This window comes from Etheostoma spectabile, unplaced genomic scaffold (genome assembly GCF_008692095.1).
Source record: "Etheostoma spectabile isolate EspeVRDwgs_2016 unplaced genomic scaffold, UIUC_Espe_1.0 scaffold00019180, whole genome shotgun sequence".
Lineage (NCBI taxonomy): Eukaryota > Metazoa > Chordata > Actinopteri > Perciformes > Percidae > Etheostoma > Etheostoma spectabile.
In genome coordinates, this window is record NW_022604725.1 from 85,001 (window position 1) to 104,420 (window position 19,420).

At 42.0% G+C, this 19,420-nt stretch overlaps 4 non-coding genes across 4 annotated transcripts; 1 reads left to right on the top strand and 3 right to left on the bottom strand.

Annotated features, from left to right (window-relative positions):
• Positions 1-3,997: 3,997 nt before the first annotated feature.
• trnas-aga (transfer RNA serine (anticodon AGA)) lies at positions 3,998-4,079 on the bottom strand. The gene has a single exon. It is a non-coding gene; the product is annotated as a tRNA-Ser (tRNA).
• A 1,984-nt stretch (positions 4,080-6,063) lies between these two features.
• Positions 6,064-6,135, top strand: trnaq-cug (transfer RNA glutamine (anticodon CUG)). Its single transcript has one exon. It is a non-coding gene; the product is annotated as a tRNA-Gln (tRNA).
• Positions 6,136-8,120: 1,985 nt separating this feature from the next.
• Positions 8,121-8,193, bottom strand: trnar-ccu (transfer RNA arginine (anticodon CCU)). The gene has a single exon. It is a non-coding gene; the product is annotated as a tRNA-Arg (tRNA).
• A 1,507-nt stretch (positions 8,194-9,700) lies between these two features.
• Positions 9,701-9,773, bottom strand: trnak-uuu (transfer RNA lysine (anticodon UUU)). The gene has a single exon. It is a non-coding gene; the product is annotated as a tRNA-Lys (tRNA).
• Between the last annotated feature and the right edge of the window lie 9,647 nt (positions 9,774-19,420).

Below are 19,420 nucleotides of genomic sequence, written 5' to 3' on the forward strand. Positions count from 1 at the left end.
TACCTGTTGAGCCACTTGTGATCTACTAGTTGTGCTTTCAGAGACTGTGAGTGGGTTCAAGAGCGCTCCCTGTCTGTGGAATTTTCAAATTGTCGCAAAATGAGAACATTTTTTTCACGAGCCATCCCAGGTGCATTTCCCCTGCTTCAGGTATGTGCTCTGAGTATTACAGACCCGTCCGTCGCTTCGTGTCCACTCTCTCTGTAAGATAGAGGTGAGCAGCGCGGCTGGTAGTGTAGCAACTTCAGTTCATGTTATTGGACTCGCTCTGGGGGGGGGCAGTGACGCGTTGCATCCGTGTAGTCCTCCGATGAAGAGCAGCGTACAGCCTCCTCTAAACTCTGTCAGAGACCAGAGACCCAGATGGTCCTCTGTGTCTGTCAGACGGTCTGAATGAGATCCACCATATCAGCGGAGCAATAACATGCACAGCAGACTATATTACAACTCTCCAAATCTCGGACAACAGAGATGGGAGGAGTTATATTTTGAATGTGCATAAAGTTGTAAACATGTGCAGAAATCTGCTGAAACACATCTGAGCTATAGCCTACTATATATACTATACTATACTATACGATACTGCAACGTTGGGCCACTATTGTGCATCTCTAACCTCTGCATCTCTAAATGTAACTGTAAATTATTAATTTGATGTTTTTTAAAATGAACAAATAGTCTTTATTTTCACAAAAAAGTAAAACAGTAAGTGGGGCCAGAGGATGAGGGCCTAACATTACTGAACATTGGCACAAAGGTTAAAGGATTAGAATTTATGCAACTCAGTGGTTCTCATTCTTTAGAATTTCAGTGGTCTTAGTTGATCCCTCAACATTAATTTAACTTTGGGTCCCTGGTCCCTACACCAGGGACCCCTGGACCTGTTCCCCACAGACCCAAATCTTCTCAGCTGTTGCTGACATATGCTACTGTCTCTTCATGTGATTCATTATGTTTGGCACGTTGTCTGGGTCAGTTCTTATATCATAAGAAGTTAATAATGTAATGCTGAATGCCCTAAACCTGTTGATACTACAACAATGCAAAGGTTCTTAATCCTACAGTTTTGCACATATCATGCAAGACTTGATTTCTCCATTTTTTTTGTGCGAAAAAACTCTCCAGAAAGTGCCATTTAATGGTTTATTTTTCAAATTTTTTTCCTGGGGGGGCATACCCCCAGACCCCCCTAGGGAGAGCCCCATCCCCCCACATATAACAAATCCCAATTTAACCCTAAAGGATAAAGACCCAAAGAAATTGCTTTGTACGCGGAAAAATATTGGCCCCCCCAAATCTCACTCCAAGGTTTTGGGGAAAGTTGGGCAGCCCTGACAAAATAGTTAGCTTAAAAAACAAGCAGAAAGTTGCTACCAGCCAGGCTAAAGCTAAAATAGTTAGCTTAAAGAACACCTGCTACCAGCCAGGCTAAAGCTATATAGTTAGCTTAAAGAAACCAGCAGAAAGCTGCTACCAGCCAGCTAAAGCTAATACAACTAGCCCAAAGAAACAAGAGGCATGCAGGTTTGGTCAGTTTATCAAACGGACGAGCTGGCCTCGCTAGTCGACCACAACCTGAAATTTAGAGGAAGCAACATGCAGTCACTGTCATTCACGTTAGCCTGGATTGATTATTATATGAATACAATGGTGTCATGCTAGTCAACCAGAGTATTTCTACCTGATGTCCCTCTCCAAAATCCCTTCAGAAGAGTAATGTTAGTCACAGCGCTTACTTGCTTTGGTGTTTGTAAAGCAATAAAGTTCAACAAAGAATATGAAGGTAAATATGGTGCAAATGTGAGAGCGCGTAGATGTGATGTGAACACTTAGAGAATATGATTTGAGAGCTTGTGGAGAAAAATTCTGTACTTGTACTTTATTTCATTTTTTTTTCACTTCAGTCACTTTTCCACAGCGGCAAGTCTGCGGTCTCAACTTTTGCAACACTTCTTGCGATACATTTGGTGCAAAACTAAGTTGTACCTGTGGACTTAGTCTGTGGAGCTCCGAGCCAACAGGATGGGGGGGAGGGGTTAACAGGGTTTCTATCCTCAGATGAGGGACAACTCTTGCTAGAAATCTCCGCTGCCGACCTCAACGGGATCTGATCTCCAGCGAGACATGGAAAGCTCGAGACCCGATAGCAGCGGCACAACCCCCCATGAGCCCACCTCCAGCAAGCTAGCGTTAGCGAACTAACCAACCAGCCCGCTTAAAAAAAATTTAATTTAAAAGGCACGCATTATACCCATTGATGTCCGTTCGTGGCTGCAAGACCTGGAGCTCACCGCCAGTGTTTCAGTTTGACTGTTTAAAGTGTTAGGATAATTAAAATATATTTATTTATAAGCGGGGTTAGTTTGCTAACGCTAGCTTGCTATTCCACCAACACTAGTGGTGAGCGGGTCTGAAGCTATCCATGTCCGTCTGCAGCTGCAGGACCTGGAGCTCACCGCCAGTGTTTCAGTTTGACTGTTAAAAAGTGTTGAGATAATTAAAAAGTATTTGTTTAGAAGCAGGCTGGCTGCTAGTTAGCTAACGCTAGCTTCCATGCTACATAAATAAGCCGGACAGAGTTGTCCCTCACAGAAAAAAACACAGGTAAAATTAAAAACACTACATAAGCTTTGCTACAGTGTGTTCATTTAAATATAGGTACACCTACATGTAGGGTGACGAGATTGCAATATAAGCCTGTATATTAATATTAGGACTATCCATATGTCAAGGGTGTATATTAGGCGGTGCAGTACAGCCCGATCCAGCAGAGGAGAGTTCTAGCCCGACCAGGCTCCTCTTTTTACATTGTAAGCCTCACTGGGTGTCCAAACTAAAATGATAAGAGGCAACTTGGTAGACTCCTTACTGATGTTTATATCTGTGCTCACAATGCCCTTTTTTTTTAAAAACACCAGCCAATCACAAGTGTTACATGTGAATAATCAATGTGTGAGTAATCAGGGAGCTCAAATAAAAGATAGTTGCAAGGTCTCCCAAATGTTTAACTTTACAACCCGTAAGCTGTTGGAACCTTGGTTGCCACAGGTTCCCAAATCTCCCCACAAAATGTCAATCACATATTTTCCAGCCCCTGATTGTTATCAGCAGAGCAGAGTGGCGCAGCGGAAGCATGCTGGGCCCATAACCCAGAGGTCGATGGATCAAAACCATCCTCTGCTAATTCCTGTGCTTTGTATCATCAGTATATTTCCCGTCTGTTGATGTTTAACAAAGCCTCTGATGTTGCAAGTGTCTGAAGTGAAATGTCTCTCCACCTGCTGAACAGTAAACTTAATTTCATGTAGAGATTATTTCATCCATAAATAAAGACAGTGCTCATACATTTTTATTCCTGCTATAACACCCATAAAAACTGGAGTGTAATACAGTAAATATACTGCACTACAGGTAATAAATACTGTAAATGGAAACTGTGAAATATGTACGTTCAAAGTGCTTGTTGTGTTGTTTACCAGTCAGATTACCACAGGAGGTAATATCTGTTGCAGCTCTTTTAAAGACTCCCATAATACCTGCTGGAGATGCCAGGTCCTCATACATGTAAAGCATGTGCTCTAACACTGAGCTACATCCCCTGAAGATTTTGAAATTCTTTTGACTTTTTTCTGAGATAGACTTAGATTTATCTTTATTAATGCTTTTGGGATGACTCTTGCAAGGAAATTGAAATATGTTGTGTATGGCTTTAAAACCTGTAAATGTAACTGCGGTGGCTGGAAATCAAACCTGGGCAAAATGCTTGCACTGCTATGGTATAAATCATAGTCAAAAAGTAACAAACCTGTTGCCTTTCTGCTGGACAATACAACGTTCACTGCAAATCTTGTAACACAGATTGATAAGAAATACATTGGTGGAGACTGGTTGCTTCCAGTACCTATGAGATAAGACAATATTGTTTATGAAAGCACATCTGGGGTTTGGTATACTCTGATGTGTCATTGGTTTGGTACCACTCTTAAAAAACACTGCTCGTTGTCGGCAGGATTTGAACCTGCGCGGGGAGACCCCAACGGATTTCTAGTCCATCGCCTTAACCACTCGGCCACGACAACGTGATAAGCCGTGCTATGACTGTTTGCAGAAATGTTCATGTAGCACCTCAACACACCATATAATGCCTAAGCTGCACTTGCAAAATAGCAGGGTGTTCAAATACTTATTTTCCTCACTGTAAGATTCCTATACATTGTGTATGGTAGCCTTTACAATGTTGTTTATTTCTTTTATTACCACACACACATTCATAGCAGAGCTGCCCCCCCCCCCCCCCCATGTTTATACTGATGATTGATTGTAATAAAGCAGTAACAGAGAGTTGTCTCCGTCTGTGTTTTACCTGGGCCGAAGTTGGAAACCAGAATTAGCTTTAAATCCAGTTCTAATCTAGTCCTCACTAAATTTCAAATAATTTCCCTGGAGTTACCATTACAAAATTTAATCTAATTAAATTGGAACATACACAGACTTCTCACAAAATCACACTTGAATTCATATCTTGCTACTCGGTCAGAATCTTATTAACCTGGAGTCCCAGTCTCTGTCAATATAAATAGGCTATATGTTTATATATGTTTTAGGCCTATTGGCAGACGGCCATTTAAAATGTAGGCAATGGCATATAAAGAATAAAGAATAAAGAGTCTTTTCTCCATAATAATAATAATAATAAATTTTATTTGTAATGCACTTTACATTTAAACAAATCTCAAAGTGCTACAGTCAAGGTCATAAAAGCAAGGTAAAAACATCAATGTAAAATATCTATAAATAGTGCAACAACATTTTTGTGCAAGGTTAAAACTCATAAGTTCTGCTAAAAAGAAATGTTTTTAGTCCTTTTTTAAAAGTCTCCAAAGTCTGTGGTGCCCTTAGATGGTCAGGGAGGGCATTCCACGTCCGAGGAGCGGTAGAGCAGAAGGCTCGATCACCCATGGTGCTGAGTTTAGTTCTGGGGATTAGGAGGCGGTTGGAGTTGTTTGAGCGGAGGGATCGTGTTGAAGTGTGAGGGATGAGTAGTTCTTTCAGGTAGGGGGGGGGCATTTCCATAGATGCATTGGTGGGTGATGATTGAGACCTTGTATTCTATCCTTGCTGAAATGGGAAGCCAGTGAAGTGAGTGGAGAATGGGTGTGATGTGGTCATACTTTCGCACTCTCATCAGGATCCTAGCAGCACTGTTCTGGATATATTGCAGTTTCTGCAGACTCTTGTTAGGGATCCCGATGAGAATTGCGTTACAGTAGTCCAGTCTGGAGGAGACAAAGGCGTGGACCAGTTTTTCAGCATCAGCTAAGGTGAGTGTAGAACGGAGTTTTGCAATATTTCTGAGATGATAGAAGGAGATCTTGCAGAGGTTTTTGATATGGGCTCAAAGGTGAGTTGTGGATCAAATCTTACACCAAGATTGGTGACTGTTGTGGAGAGGGGAATGTCTTGACCAGAGATAGTTAAACCGGTTATGGAGGATGACTGGACTTGATGTGAGGTGCCAACAAGGATTGCCTCGGTTTTGGAGCTGTTTAACTGGAGAAAATTGTGTTTCATCCACGCCTTTATCTCCTCCAGACAGGTGGTGAGTGTTGAAGATGATGGTGCTGTAGTTGCAGTGGGTTGTGAGTCATATTTCACATACAGTTGTGTGTCATCGGCATAACAGTGAAATGAGACTCCATGGCGGCTGATGACGTGGCCCAGGGGGAGGATGTCCATGTCCACTGTAGTTTCTCAGTGTGCTCTCTAGTAACATCTGTCTGGCCTAGGTAGCTTTGTCATTCATAAGGCTACTTTTACTTTTATATTTTAATTAAATTGCTAAGCCTGTACTTTGGTACTTTTACTTGAGTAAAGAAGTTAAATCAGTACTTCTACTTTTACCAGAGTATTTGTTAACACAATTATCTCTTCTTCTACTTGAGCACGGGCAGTGAGTACTTTTGCCATCTCTGACGGCCTCTGTATTGTTCTGTTTAGAGTATGTATATATTGTGTGTATGGACTAGTCCATTTTAGTTAACAAACCCTTGCAACACTTTTAAAGGTTCCATGGTGTAATGGTTAGCACTCTGGACTCTGAATCCAGCGATCTGAGTTCAAATCTCAGTGGAACCTGGTTTTTAAGCCACAGCACAGGTAAAAAAGATCAACCTTTCAACTTTCCACATCTAGTTTACAGTAAGCTTACAGGTTTAACTGTGTAATATGCACACTGGCAGTGAGAACCACTGTAGAAATTATTATCTTGGTCAATGTTGTTTTCAATGTCTTGTGGTTTAAGTTCTGTGTATTTGAAAGTTTCCAAGTTCAGTTGATCATATGTAACAGAGAAGTTTCTGTCCAAGTTTGCCATGATCATTGTGTTTGATACGTCCAATTCAGTTTGTGTGCAGTTACCTTATGTAGGCCTATGTTGCTCTTGATTCATTCCTTCTTCAAACTTATCCAGCTCGGTGATGTCCCTGATGAGAATCACTTTTGCTGCCTCAGGCGTAGAGCCATGAAGTTTGATGTATATTTTACAATTTCTTGCCCATGTTGCCTGGATCTTGTTTTGTTTTCTGAGTATGAGTGCTTTCTTGGCAATATCAGCATTTTTCTTGGTGAGGTGTTTGTTGATGTAAACTTGGATGCCTTTTAATTTCCTTCCTTGTCTGAGGAGTGCTGACTTTTTCTTTCTGTTGGTGAACCGGATTATTACCAATGGAGTGGCCGTTTGTTTTTGCTCGGCAGAGTATGACAATCCTCAATGTCCCTGCTATCAACATAAATGCCTTTGCTGTCCAAAAAGCAAATCACCTGTTGTTCCAGCGTCTCCTTCTCCTCCTCGAGAGCTTCCCTCAGCCTAGCAGTGGTGTATCCAGCGTCTGCGGCCACTCTGGCATGGTTCCGTTGTTTGGTTCTCAGGCCGCTGATAATCACATTGCATTGCTCGAGGTCAGCAACTCAAGTTTCAGAAAAGCAATCTTCTCCACGTTTTGCCCGTTTAGCGTTTGTATTTTACTCATCAGATCCATGATTTTTCTTCTGTTGCACTGCACTGCAACAGAAGAAATCTCCGCCGACAAGAAGTCCAGAGATTTCTTTATCTCCTCAACCTCATCGGGTAGGATTGCATTTTTCTTAGGTGGCATATTCTCCTGGGCCTGGTGGTAGCCGGCTGCTCCTGGTCCTGGTGGTACCTGGCTGCACCAGAGCACCTGAGATGTCAGGGTTTGCAATCTCCACTTCTGAAAAATGCCTCTTCTTAGCCGGATTACGTCTGTCCATGTCGTAAATAGTAGCGGCGATGCCTCAAAACCGAGAATATAATGGGGTGTGATAATTTTAATTATGATTGTTTCCAGCTGCTGCATTTATCAATGTACGATCATTCTTACGCTCTGATTGGTGTGATACAACGTTTCATGAATCTCACGTAAAGCCTGTCGTACGTTAGGTTAATAAATGAGGGCCATTAGCTCTAAGGATGTGCTTCAATACATAACTGAAGTGGACACACTAATGAGTAGCACTATGGATCAATTTGTTTACCTTGTCAAGCTAAAGCCTTTTTCTAAGCTAAAAGAAAACAAGGCACTCTTCTGCAAAAGCACAGCTGGGAGTGCTTGAGAGCACTTTTGAGGTGCAGTGTGATTTTCGGCTGAGATGCTTCGGGTGCGTTTAGGTGTGAGCCCAAATAGTTGTTGAACGACAAAGACAAGACAGCGGTCAGGCGGTGGAACCAGGGTATTGATGTCCCGTCCATGCAACCGATGGATATGATTAAAACCTGTAAACAGCCCAACCACTTACCAATCACATCACTGGAAAGACAGCATTACTACAGGGTCCTGACAGGGTAGTGGATGTCAATTTTTTAAAATGGACAGAAAACTGCCAGAACGTGATTTGCTACTTTTCATGGGCTGTCAACAACTTTTCCAGCAGTTATAACATGATTCATCTCACCATGGAAATCATAATCTCTTGATTCATCTCCCTTTCAGAGTGTCTACCATTGTGTCACCAGCAAAACAGAGCTAGCAGAAGATGATTTCGAACTATCAACCTCTAGTTGTGGGCCCAGCACACTTCCATTGTGCCAATCTGCTGAAAACCACCCCAGATGGGACTTGAACCCACAATCCCTGGCTTAGGAGGCCAGTGCCTTATCCATTAGGCCACTGGGGCCTTACGTCACCCAAACTCAACAGTTCAGGAGAAATACATATACAGTTCTGGAGACATAATGAAACAGTAACCTTGACCTCTAGATTTTGAAGTGCTTCCCTCTAGGCGTCCAGAGATATTGCATTCACAAGAATTGGATCGACAGACATGAGGACACAGTCACCTTGATAATGGACCTTTGACCTCCAAAATCTCATCAATTGATTTGCGAGTTCATGTGAATGTTTTTGCAAACTTTGAAGAAACACAAACATGGGCGTTGTGATAAGATGGTGCTGTCTATCGTTGTTTCTGAGATCAACAATACCTTCTAAAGTTGAATAGCTATTGCGTACCCGGTAATATTAGAGTAGAGCTCTCGTTGGCACTGTAGGTGGACAATTTAGAAAATTAAGTTACTTTACACTTTAAACTGTTACATCTCCTCTGAATCACCATCTGCAAATTTCCAAGCCTCATTGGCATGCCGACCACCATCTTCAGAAGGTAAATCACTAGCTAGCTATGCATGAGTACCTCATTCCTTTTACCAGGTTCAGGTGGTTAATAGCTTTGGTCATATGAAAATTCATTAAGCTTTCTGAACAATGTTCTTCATTTTCTGAACGCATTCACTCAGTAGTGTTTTATTATTGGTTGTACATCTGTGATTGTCCTAGAGGTGCTCTCAGTCCAGCACCTCTCCCGCTCATCTTTGTTAGTTTTACTCTGTCCAGCATAAATCGCTGACACCATACCTCACACTCATCCATGCATATACATTCACCACTGACTAAACTGACTAACACCATCATTGAATTATCATTTCTTTTGTTGTGGTCATATTCTCGCATTTCCTTCAACCTTTGCACACGGTCTTTTGTCCTGGCCTTTTCATGGGGTCATGACAAAGCATCTAGGGTCAATTTTAGCCTTTGTGTGAGTACATAGGTTTCCAGATACATTGTTTTTGTGAAGATTGACGACCAAATTGTTAGTTTTTCTGAAATTTTGCGAACCATTACAATACGTTTCATAGCCTCGTTGGCGCAGTAGGCAGCGCGTCAGTCTCATAATCTGAAGGTCGTGAGTTCAACCCTCACACGGGCCAGGTGTTTTAAAAAACACTACTGCTGCTGAAAATACAGTGACAGGTGGTTGAACACTGGCACAAGCACATGAATGGAATTTGACATTCTTTGGTTATTTCTGAGATTGATACAATGAAAGGAATTTTTTAAGAGTGGTAGCAAACCAATCAAAAGGGTTATATAACATATGTGTTATGTCCTTAGACATACTATCCAAGCAGGGAGATGAGTACAGAGATTTGGGTGCTAGCAAGATGGATGTAGGTTGCCCATTGTTCATTTAGACTTACCAGCAACATTGTTATGATACAAACCTGCTTGAAAAATAGCCACAATTCTTTTTAAAGACTTGCGCATGGAACACAAATGATATGGCAATGTCTGAAGTGTTCAGGCATGTCAAATGGATAACTCATCTAGCAGAATGTGCAACTCTACACCTGAACAGGGACTTGAACCCTGGACCCTCAGATTAAAAGTCTGATGCTCTACCAACTGAGCTACCCAGGCTTCTAAAGCTATTGACTGTGGAAAAAACAATCTGCTGAACTACAAATTAAAGTAAATGAAGACCATTAAGCTGTTGCCATGATCACGATCTTCTGGACAGCAGGAGGGTAGACCATAATTTGCACAATAATAATAAAAATAATAATACATTTTATTTAACAGCGCCTTTCTAACACTCAAGGACGCTTTACAGAGAATAAGAGACAGATACAGGGAACATAAAAGTGTAAGTAGTAATAACAAAAAAATAAAACAAAAAACAAAACAAACAAAACAAACAAACAAAACAAAACAAAACAGGAACAGTGTATTTACAGATAAGCGAGCTGGAACAGATGGGTTTTTAGTCTAGTTTTGAACAGAGGGAGAGAGTTGATGTTGCGGAGGTCGGGTGGGAGTGAGTTCCAGAGCTGGGGAGCAGAGCGGCTGAAGGCTCTGCTCCCCACGGTGATGAGTCGAGCATGGGGGACAGTGAGGTGGATAGAGGAGGAAGATCTGAGGGAGCGGGAGGGGACGGCGATTTGTAGGAGTTCTGATAGATATGGAGGGGCAAGGTTATGGATGGCTTTGAAAGTATGGAGAAGGATTTTAAATTGTATTCTGAATTGAACCGGGAGCCAATGGAGCTGCTGAAGAACCGGGGTTATATGATGAAATGAGGGGGTTCTGGTGATGACACGAGCTGCTGAGTTCTGAAGAAGTTGAAGTTTATGGAGGGATTTTTGAGGAAGGCCAAAAAGGAGAGAGTTACAGTAGTCAAGGCGGGAGGTGACGAGGCTGTGGATAAGGATGGAGGCAGTGTGAGGGGTAAGGGACGGACGGAGGCGGTTTATGTTGCGTAGGTGGAAGTATGCAGACCGGCAGATATTATTTATGTGTGACTGAAAGGAGAGGGAGGAATCAAGGATGACGCCCAGACTCTTGACCTGAGGGGAGGGGAGACCAAGGAGATGTCGATTGGTAGAGAGAAACTATTGATTTTGGATAGGGTGGACTTGGTGGCTACGAGGAGGAGTTCGGTTTTATCACTGTTTAGTTTAAGGAAGTTTGAGGTGAACCAGTCTTTTATTTCAAGTAAGCAGTTAGTAAGGGACAAGGGGGGGAGCGAGGAGGTGGGTTTGCTGGATAAGTAGAGCTGGGTGTCATCTGCGTAACAATGAAATGAATGTTGAATTTGCGGAAGATATTGCCAAGGGGAAGTAGGTAGGTGATGAAAGGAGGGGGCCAAGAACTGAACCTTGAGGGACGCCAGTAGTAACAGGGGAAGGGTGGGATGTGAAAGATTTGAGTTGAATAAACTGAGTGCGGTCGGAGAGATATGAGCGGAACCAGTCAAGAGGGGTGTGAGAGATGCCGAGGGAAGAAAGTCTATTGAGGAGAATGGAGTGAGAATGGTATCAAAGGCCGCACTGAGATCGAGGAGGATGAGGATGGAGATGAGTCCGGAATCAGCAGCTGTGAGGAGATCATTGGTGATTTTTATAAGGGCAGTTTCAGTACTATGGGAGGCGAAAACCAGACTGGAAAGGTTCATAAAGACAGTTAAGGGTAAGAAAAGCATGGAGTTGAACAGACACTATTTTTTCAAGAATTTTAGAAATAAAGGGAAGATTTGAGATAGGACGAAGACAATGCCTGAGACACCAAATGTTATTGCACAAACTGGTTGAAAATTGGCTAAATTGGCCAAAAAGGTTAAAAAGCTCAAAGTCACAACTCATCATGGCCACTAGCAATTGTGAACATCCAGTACCCTGCATGACAGATGATGATGGCGAGCACTTCATACATATCCCAGAATCAAGCTGTTGCCTTATCAGGGACTTGAGCTGTGGTATTCTTCTTTCGCTCAAAACGTTGATAGCCATAATGCAATTTTAGGCTACAGACAAATAAACTTTTATTGCTAGTGGGTACAATAAAACAACTCTCCCTCTTGATCAGCTTCCTCTTGACGGGAAAAATCCACCAGATGACTTGCCATCCAAGCAGGGAGATCAGCACAGAGATTTGGGTGCTAGCGAGATGGATGTAGGTTGCCCATTGTTTCATTTAGACGTACCACCAACATTGAAAACAGAGGTCTGTGGAAAAAACCATCTCCTGAACTACAAATTGAGGTTCAAGTAAATGAAGAAGATTAACTGTTGCCATGGAAGGAAAATCCACCAGATGACTTGCTATCCAAGCATGGAGATCAGCACATATCCCACAATAAAGCTGTCGCCTTACCGAGGACTTGAGCTGTGGTATTCTTTTTTACTCAAAACATTGATAACCTAATTCAAACAACACAGCTTCAGACAAGTAAACTTTATTGCTGGTGGGTGCAAAAAAACAACTCTCCCTCTTGTTCCGCTTCTATACTCTTAGTGTTACGGTTAGTAAGACCCAGAACCATAGAGATACAAAAGGCATGCAGACAGGATAAGGTTCAGGTAGTTTAATGAGTGTGGAGGGGTTCAAACACTGGTGTAGACAGGTGGCTGGTCGGCGTGAGGGAGGAAGGCAGCTCGGAGGGACAACGGATGGATCTAAGGAGAGGCAGAGTTAGTACTAGAATACAACAACAAACAACAACACAGGCGCAAATGACTAGGAGCCCAGTTACCACAATAGTGCATGTAATAATCTGGCGTTGAAGGGGCGGTCAGCCCGGGTTTATGTATTGCAGTGGGTGATGAGTGATGAGGAACAGCTGATTGGATGACGGAACGTAATGGAAAGCCACGCCTCTAGATCCCTGGAACGCCCTCACGGCAAGACAGACAGACACACAGAAGAAAGGGAAGACACACACACGTTGGGGAATTCACCAGACCACAACATTTAGCCCTCGTGACAAGAAAATGCACCAGATGACCTTCTATCCAAGCAGGGAGATGAGTACAGAGATGTGGGTGCTAGCAAGATGGACGTAGGTTTGCCTATTGTACATTTAGACTTACCAGCAACATTATTATGATGCAAACCTGCTTGAAAACAGCACAATTCTTTTTAAAGACTTATGGATGGAACACAAACAATATGAAGTGTTCAAGAACATCAACTCTACACCTGACAGGACTTGAACCCTGGACCCTCAGATTAAAAGTCTGATGCTCTACCGACTGAGCTACCCAGGCTTCTAAAACTACTGCTGTGGAAAAATAATCTCTTGAACTACAGATTGAAGTTTAAGTAAATGAAGACCCATTAAGCTGTTACCATGATCACGGTCTTCTGGACAGCAGGAGGGTAGACCATAATTTGCACAATGCCTGAGAACACCAATGTTATTGTACAAACTGGTTGAAAATTGGCTAAATTGACCAAAACGATTAAAAAGCTCAAAGTCCCAACTCTCATGGCCACTAGCAGACTGTGAACATCCTGCAAACCTGCATGACAGATGACGTTAGCAAGCACTTCTTACATATCCCAGAATCAAGCTGTTGCCTTACCAGGGACTTGAGCTGTGGTATTCTTTTTCGCTCAAAACGTTGCTAACCTATTGCAATTTGTGGACAAATAAACTTTATTGCTGGATTGTAAGTACAATAAAAACAACTCTCCCTCTTGATCCGCTTCCTCTTGACGGAAAAATCCACCAGATGACTTGCCATCCAAGCAGGGAGATCAGCACAGAGATTTGGGTGCTATCAGATGGATGTAGGTTGGCCATTGTTCTTTAGAGATAGCACCCGCATTGTTATGATGCAACCTGCATGAAAAACAGCCACAATTCTTTTTAAAGACTTGTGCATGTTACTTACATGATACAACAGTGTCTGAAGTGTTCAGAATTGCCAAAGTGTACAACTCATCCAGGTCATCCAGAACTCAGCCATTTTGCTCAATTTGGCCTTAATTATTTCTGGACATCTGTTCTTTTTAAACAGTCAAAAAGCAGGCCGGTTAGCTCAGATTGTTTGAGTGTGGTGCTAAAATGCTAAGCACCGGCAGACACTTTAGGGGTACTAAAATTGCCAAACCCTACGCCCAAAATAATCTGTATCCACCTTTTGTTTGCACAAATCGGCCATTAACGCAAAAACAAGTCTCAAATCTCTATAGCTCTACTTTCCATGTCTTTTGTAGCAAGGCCAAAAACATACAGTTGTAAGGTTGTCTGCTCAGTAAGTGCAATATGAGTCACAGGTAACTGATGTGCCTAGCATTAATCTATTTCCTTCAACAAAAGCTAACTGGCCACCTAATTAGTCTGCCTTTTTTACAAATGTTACCTCGCTCTTGAATTTCAGATAAACTGATAAACCGTGGAAATTCAGATTGGAAATATTACTTTCTTTTTTGCAACCATGTGGCCTTATGACAAGGCATCTGACTTGGAGCAGAAGATTGAGGGTTCAAGTCCTTTTGGTTAGAAACTCCTGTCTACCTCCAGAACCCACGGGAGCATGTAGCACCTTGGTTTGGACTCTACAGTCATGCTTTTGCGTCTTTTTTGCAAGGTCAACAACATTGCAGTCCCTACAAACCATACACAACCAGGTAGCCCATCTAGAAACTGGCCCAATTTTTTCAAACAGTTAAAAAGCAGGCCGGTTAGCTCAGATGATTTGAGTGTGGTGCTCATAATGCTAGCACGGCAGACACTTAAGGGTAATAAATCACCAAACCTACACTCAAGATCATCTGTTTCCACTTTTGTTTGCACAAAAGGACATTTGCGCAAGTGAAGAAGTTCTTGTATCTCAAAGGCCTATGAGGTTGCATACAGATGGAGAGAAGGAGGAGGAGAGAGGTACCTAGTGCATCATGGGAAGTCCACCGGTAGTCTAGGCCTATAGCAGCACAACTGAGGATGGTTCAGGACTCACCCAAGCCAGCCTACCTATAGGATTTATCAAAGAGGAGAAGTCTTAACCTACTCTTACATGTGGAGATGGTGTTTGCCTCCTGAACCCAAACTGGAACCTGGTTCCCAGGAGAGGAACGCTCTGGCTCCCATTCTACTTTTGGAAACTGTTCTTGACTTGCCTTTTCCCACATCCCACTTTTCCCGCAAATCTCGGTGGAATGTGTTTTAAGTCACAGTATAGGTGAAAAAATCAACCTTTCAACTTTCCATTTAGTTTAAAGTAAGCTTACAGGTTAATGTCCTTGGCCATTTAGACTGTACATTGCCACCCTGGTGACTTTCTTCCATGTCTCCATGAACGCCCATATATTTGGGCTGACAGTTGAGAAACCCTTCCCTTGTTTATATGACATGGATGACTGAGAAACTACTATATCACGGCATGTTTAATTTACTATATTATAATTTTTGAGACAGGTCCTACTGAACATTAGTTTACATCAGTCAGGATGGCCGCGCAGTCCAAGGTGCTGTGTTCAGATCGCAGTCTCCACTGGAGGCGTGGGTTCAAATCCCACTTCTGACAGCTAGTGTATTCATCTAGAACTAATGTCTGAGACATGATATTGGGAATTAAGACTTTCAATGTTCTTTACATTTAAGAACATGAATGTGCGCAAGAAAACGCAATTGCAAGTACAGTGTTTGGTGAGCATTTTTATTGTAAACACATGTAAAGTTACCATGTGTTTGTACACAGTAGACATATCTACGCTGTATTCACTGTCTGTGGCCAGTCTTTCAAACCTGTTCTTGACTTGTTTTTTCCCACATCCTCTGAACGCTTAGCTAACTAAATGACTTAAGGTGGCCTGTAATTGTTGCTTTTTCATCTTTGCTGTGATTGTTGTGTACTCTTCAATAGCATACATGTGGCTATTGTGAAGAAACTGTCTAGCATAACCCTGCAACACTTCTAAAGTTTCCATGGTGTTCCCCTGGTTAGCACTCTGGACTCTGAATGCAGCAATCTGAGTTCAATCTCAGTGGAGCCTGTTTTTAAGTTGTATGTCTGCTTAAGTTAAGTGTAATGTCTTGTTGTGTTGTAGTATGGAACCATTTTCCTGTCTTTATGTATTATGAAACTTATTTCCTGGAAGAAGAGTTACTGTTGCTCATGGGATTGTTCCTGGTTAAATAAAGGTTTAAATAAAAACAAAATTCATCTGTAATATGTCCAAACATTCCTCTCTTCATTACCGACATACTGGAAGTCGGCCATGTTTAATTGGATGCTCTCCAGTTATTGTTGTTTGGTAGATTGACATTATATTTTCTTACTTTGGGGACTTTTTCATTCAATATTTCTTTGTCTGATATTTCTATTCCCTGTTTGTATTTTCTGTGACTGCATGTGGTTTTAAATCTGTTGGAGTTTTTTCTTCAGACTAAAGCAAAGACACTGATGATGTATCCAAAGAAACATAAAGGACAGCAACCTGTTTTCCAGAGGACACTAAAAATGACGGAGCAGCAGGAAACAGGAGCAGCTCAAATAGCAAACAGCTGATTTATTCATCTGACTCGTAGAATAACGCCAATGATTGACTTGTTTTAAATGTCTGGGAATGTGGAACAGCTCCATGGTGACTACCTGAAATAAACAAGGCCACATGCTGATTATTGGGGGCTTGATTTGATGGATTATTCTTCCTGTTGTGTCTCTGTTTAAACTCCTAATTTAAAGGTAAAGTCAGCGTCCACTAAAGGTTGTGCTGTTGCTGCTGACAGACTCAGATCATTATTCTAAGTGTGTGACAACATTATGGGATGATCCCTACAGAGATAGCCTTTTAGTTAAAGAGGAACATCCTTTTAGTTTAGATCCTTTAGTTTCCAACCAGACCAGAGTGGTGATTGTAGGAACAGTGGAAAGATGACCAAACGGCTTTTAATATAAATATTTTCTTTTTCTATTGACTATAGTTGTGTTTGTTATTAACAGAAATCAACCTATCAACATCTCTATTCGTCATAAAGTTCCGACGTTAAGTTTTTCACCGCCAGTTCAAAATGGAGCTGAACACGGAGGAGGATTCCTCCCTAACGGCCGCTCTGCTCTGCTCCGTGCCCCCGCTGTCCGGTAATAGTTAAAGCAGATAAAAACCTAAAGAACACTCAAAAGCTTCAAGATAAAACTTACTTAAGAAGCGTCTTCATTCACGGTCAAGCAAAGGCCTGTTTCCAGCCAGACTATGAGTTGATTCATGAAATCCCTGTTATTAATATGTGGTCAGTCCCATATGGTCTAGCGGTTAGGATACCTGGTTTTCAACCAGGTGCCCAGGTTTAGCTCCCGGTATGGGAATCGGTATTTAGCCGGTGAAGGTCTGCAGAAAGATCTGTACGATCGCTGACATTGGCCTGTATTGAATCAGAGCTGTAGTTAGGTAATCTAAGTTATATGTGTTTCATGATCGTACTTTTGTTTTGAATGGTAGATGAACAACTGTGCTCGAATTTCTAATCAAAAAACATGAACTTTCCCATTTTGACAACTGTTTTTGATCCCTTGAGGTATTTCATTGAGTCTTTGGTCTTTGACAGTTACCTTGCAATCTAAAACTGTAAATCCTATTGTCTCTGGAACAATAGTTGGCAGTTGAGAGTATGGCTCTTTACAGTGAATATGCAAAGAAGATGTTTTCCATATTCAGCCCAGGTAAATGCTCAGCCCATATTCACACAGACCTAACCTACTTATTAGTTACAATATTCTAAAATCAACAATGCCAGAGAAAAATGACAAAGAGTGATAACGTTTTTTAGAATGTAAGGATTGGCTTTTCCCTTGCAAACGTTTTGTTCCAATAACATTGACAAGCATACCGTTAGTTACGTTCCTTGTGTTTGTCAGATCTGGGGAATGTGATACTTGCAAGTAGTGTGGCGCGGTGGTCTAGGGGCTGGATTAAGGCTCCAGTCTCTCTGGAGGCGTGGGTTCAAATCCCACCACTGTCAACTGCTGAATGTTACATACATTGGTACACTCCTTGCTGAGGATTGGCTGAACTTGACTTTCCAGCACCTTGGAGTAGAGTTTACCAAGGAGCCTGAGCATAGTGATACTCCTGTAATGGGCAGATGCCATTCTTCTTGAAGGGGGAGCAACCACCCTGGTCTGCCACTCCTTAGGCACTGCCACAGACCTCCACGCAATGTTAAAGAGGTATGTCAACCAGACAAAGCCTCTCCTTACAGTATTTCTCAACGAATTTAATCAATCCCTGGGGCTTTGCCACTGTGGAGTTCTTTAAACAGTAAAACCAAGGATATTTTTACTACTGTAAAACTAAGTTACAGTAAGGGTCTTATACTGTAAAAAACATGTACAGTTATGATACTGTAATCAGGAAGTTACAGCACGTTGCCAGTAAGTTAACGCAAATTTTACAAAAAAATCTAACAGTGTCAGACAAACATCATTGACTTTCTTTCTTGTAAAAACACAACTCCTGGACTTTCTTTACAACATTCTGTACATGTCCCTTGCTTCCAATTCCCATTTTTCATGGGCTGAATCTCAACTAGCACTGACTCTGCAGAGAGAGCCAATCAGAGCTGATCAGCAACAGCTTGCTACCTGCATGATGGGTTTTAACCTGGCATGTGCACAGGGAACCATTTTCTCTTGGTGACTGGAGTGATGGCAGCTGTTTGGGGTCTTTGTTGTTTGTGCGCTGACTGTTTGGATTAACAAAGGTTGTTACATTTCTTCTGTTTGAAGCTTGTATTCAATATGTAGTGGAGTATAGCGAATGTAAGAGTAGGGTAAATTACTCAATTACTGAATGAAATTTAGCAAGTTCATGATATGTGGCGTCAAACAGCAGAACCTTTGATTAACAGCAGTTGTATTGTCCTTAGGCTTGAGTTTGCCAGGGTTGTGGCACAAATGAAAGACATGAGATGAGCTGCAGAGGAGAATGATTAGGTAAGAACGTTAGTGACAGAATCTTTCAAGAGCTACTTACGGATACTAACTGAATTTTTTTGTACTACAGATGTGTCTCCCAATGATATCTCCATGAAGAGGGCCTTTGCCTTCTCCAGTCAATGGAGTCCATGTTGATCCAAGCTGCTAAAAAAGGTGAGCAGGTTCTATGAACCATATTGGGAAATGCTTCAATTGTGTTTACAGCTGAGGTTCTTTGTGGCACATGTAGTAAATTAAGGTTAAGTTGTCTGCTTTTGGAACGGGGATTCCAACCCATGTTTAATTTAAGCTATTTGACCATACAATGTGGGTATAAGCTGGCTTCTCAATTATTCAGACATTTATATAGTCAGTCAGCCAACTTAAGCTAAGGTAGCTCTGTAGAGATTGTGGAATTTCCCAAACCAGTAAATGCAGCACATGAACACAACTGCTGTGCTAACTTAATCTCAATACAGATTCTGTAATGATGTAAACAAACTCCACTGGCCTAATTACCAATTAAATGTTTTGGAGGTATCAAGTCTTAAAAGGAAGTCTTAATACTTTACTTTTTAATCAAAACAAAGAAGCCTTAATGGTAAATTATTTACAGTATTAGTCAAGGTAGTTGGGAATTAACGATTTCTACGTATTTTTCAGCACAACTGGAAACCAATGAAGTAGAAGCTGAGGCAGCTATTCAAAACGTTGCAGATGTTTCAATTGCCCCTGACGGACCCAAACCGCTGGGCGACCAGGCTGCCAACCAGACCGCTGGGCGACCAGCTGCCAACCAGACGCTGGGCGACCAGGCTGCCAACCAGACGCTGGCGACCAGCTGCAACCAGACGCTGGGCGAACCAG